The sequence below is a fragment of the Colletotrichum lupini genome, chromosome 6 (genome assembly GCF_023278565.1).
Source record: "Colletotrichum lupini chromosome 6, complete sequence".
Classification (NCBI taxonomy): domain Eukaryota; kingdom Fungi; phylum Ascomycota; class Sordariomycetes; order Glomerellales; family Glomerellaceae; genus Colletotrichum; species Colletotrichum lupini.
This window is the reverse complement of record NC_064679.1, coordinates 5500001-5502741: the sequence shown is the minus strand read 5'-3', so window position 1 is coordinate 5502741 and position 2741 is coordinate 5500001. Positions and strand designations below refer to the sequence as shown.

The window sequence follows — 2741 nt, the reverse complement described above, 5'->3', positions numbered from 1 at the left end:
GGTCACAAGCGCTTCCCTTTTAACAATTTCACGTGCTGTTTAACCCTCTTTCCAAAGTGCTTTTCATCTTTCGATCACTCTACTTGTGCGCTATCGGTCTCTGGCCAATATTTAGCTTTAGAAGAAATGTACCTCCCATTTAGAGCAGCATTCCCAAACTACTCGACTCGTCGAAGGAGCTTTACAAAGGCTTGGTGTCCAACCGTACGGGGCTCTCACCCTCTATGGCGTCCCGTTCCAGGGAACTCGGAAGGCACCGCGCCAAAAGCATCCTCTGCAAATTACAACTCGGGCCTGGGGCCAGATTTCAAATTTGAGCTGTTGCCGCTTCACTCGCCGTTACTGGGGCAATCCCTGTTGGTTTCTTTTCCTCCGCTTATTGATATGCTTAAGTTCAGCGGGTATTCCTACCTGATCCGAGGTCAACCTGTAAAGAATTGGGGGGTTTTACGGCAAGAGTCCCTCCGGATCCCAGTGCGAGACGTTAGTTACTACGCAAAGGAGGCTCCGGGAGGGTCCGCCACTACCTTCAAGGGCCCACGTGTGCCGTGGGGCCCCAAAACCAAGCGGTGCTTGAGGGTTGAAATGACGCTCGAACAGGCATGCTCGCCAGAATGCTGGCGAGCGCAATGTGCGTTCAAAGATTCGATGATTCACTGAATTCTGCAATTCACATTACTTATCGCATTTCGCTGCGTTCTTCATCGATGCCAGAACCAAGAGATCCGTTGTTAAAAGTTTTAATTATTTGCTTGTGCCACTCAGAAGAGACGTCGTGTAAATAGAGTTTGGTTTCCTCCGGCGGGCGCCCCGTCCCCGTGGTGGGGGCCGGCGCCGGGAGGGAGGCCCGCGAGAGGCTTCCCCTGCCCGCCGAAGCAACGGTTAGGTACGTTCACAAAGGGTTATAGAGCGGTAACTCAGTAATGATCCCTCCGCTGGTTCACCAACGGAGACCTTGTTACGACTTTTACTTCCTCTAAATGACCGAGTTTGGATAACTTTCCGGCCCTGAGTGGCGGTTGCCCGCCTCTCTGGGCCAGTCCGAAAGCCTCACTGAGCCATTCAATCGGTAGTAGCGACGGGCGGTGTGTACAAAGGGCAGGGACGTAATCAACGCAAGCTGATGACTTGCGCTTACTAGGGATTCCTCGTTGAAGAGCAATAATTGCAATGCTCTATCCCCAGCACGACGGAGTTTAACAAGATTACCCGGGCCTTCCGGCCAAGGGAGAACTCGCTGGCTCCGTCAGTGTAACGCGCGTGCGGCCCAGAACATCTAAGGGCATCACAGACCTGTTATTGCCTCAAACTTCCATCGGCTTGAGCCGATAGTCCCTCTAAGAAGCCGGCGTACTGCCAAAGCAATACGGGCTATTTAGCAGGTTAAGGTCTCGTTCGTTATCGCAATTAAGCAGACAAATCACTCCACCAACTAAGAACGGCCATGCACCACCACCCACAAAATCAAGAAAGAGCTCTCAATCTGTCAATCCTCATTGTGTCTGGACCTGGTGAGTTTCCCCGTGTTGAGTCAAATTAAGCCGCAGGCTCCACCCCTGGTGGTGCCCTTCCGTCAATTTCTTTAAGTTTCAGCCTTGCGACCATACTCCCCCTGGAGCCCAAGCACTTTGATTTCTCGTAAGGTGCCGAACGAGTCAAAAAATAACATCGTCCGATCCCTAGTCGGCATAGTTTATGGTTAAGACTACGACGGTATCTGATCGTCTTCGATCCCCTAACTTTCGTTCCTGATAAATGAAAACATCCTTGGCAAATGCTTTCGCAGTAGTTAGTCTTCAATAAATCCAAGAATTTCACCTCTGACAATTGAATACTGATGCCCCCGACTGTCCCTATTAATCATTACGGCGGTCCTAGAAACCAACAAAATAGAACCACACGTCCTATTCTATTATTCCATGCTAATGTATTCGAGCAAAGGCCTGCCTGGAGCACTCTAATTTTTTCAAAGTAAAAGTCCTGTTTCCCCGGCACACCCAGTGAAGGGCATGCGGTTCCACAGAGGGAAAGGCCCGGCCGGACCAGTGCACGCGGTGAGGCGGACCGGCCAGCCAGGCCCAAGGTTCTACTACGAGCTTTTTAACCACAACAACTTTAATATACGCTATTGGAGCTGGAATTACCGCGGCTGCTGGCACCAGACTTGCCCTCCAATTGTTCCTCGTTAAGGGATTTAAATTGTACTCATTCCAATTACAAGACCCAAAAGAGCCCTGTATCAGTATTTATCGTCACTACCTCCCCGTGTCGGGATTGGGTAATTTGCGCGCCTGCTGCCTTCCTTGGATGTAGTAGCCGTTTCTCAGGCTCCTTCTCCGGGGTCGAGCCCTAACCCTCCGTTACCCGTTGTAACCATGCTAGAACACTACTCTAGCATCGAAAGTTGATAGGGAAGAAATTTGAATGAACCATCGCCGGCGCAAGGCCATGCGATTCGAGAGGTTATTATGAATCGCCAGTGAGCCCCGAAGGGCATTGGTTTTTAATCTAATAAACACACCTCTTCCGAAGTCGAGGTTTTTAGCATGTATTAGCTCTAGAATTACCACGGTTATCCATGTAGTAAGGTACTATCAAATAAACGATAACTTATATAATGAGCCATTCGCAGTTTCACAGTAAAATTATTTAAACTTAGACATGCATGGCTTAATCTTTGAGACAAGCATATGACTACTGGCAGAATCAACCAGGTAACTATCGTGAGCCCGTCAGGGCCA

The 2741-nt window shown here is 49.7% G+C and overlaps 2 non-coding genes across 2 annotated transcripts, besides 3 other annotated features; both read right to left on the bottom strand.

The window, feature by feature from the left end:
* Positions 1-429: 429 nt before the first annotated feature.
* Positions 430-584: a sequence feature (internal transcribed spacer 2, ITS1; ITS2).
* On the bottom strand, positions 585-742 carry CLUP02_19022. Its single transcript, XR_007414319.1, has one exon. It is a non-coding gene; the product is annotated as a 5.8S ribosomal RNA (ribosomal RNA).
* Positions 743-921: a sequence feature (internal transcribed spacer 1, ITS1; ITS1).
* Positions 922-2717, bottom strand: CLUP02_19021. Its single transcript, XR_007414318.1, has one exon. It is a non-coding gene; the product is annotated as an 18S ribosomal RNA (ribosomal RNA).
* Positions 2718-2741: part of a sequence feature (28S-18S ribosomal RNA intergenic spacer; IGS) that runs on past the window's edge.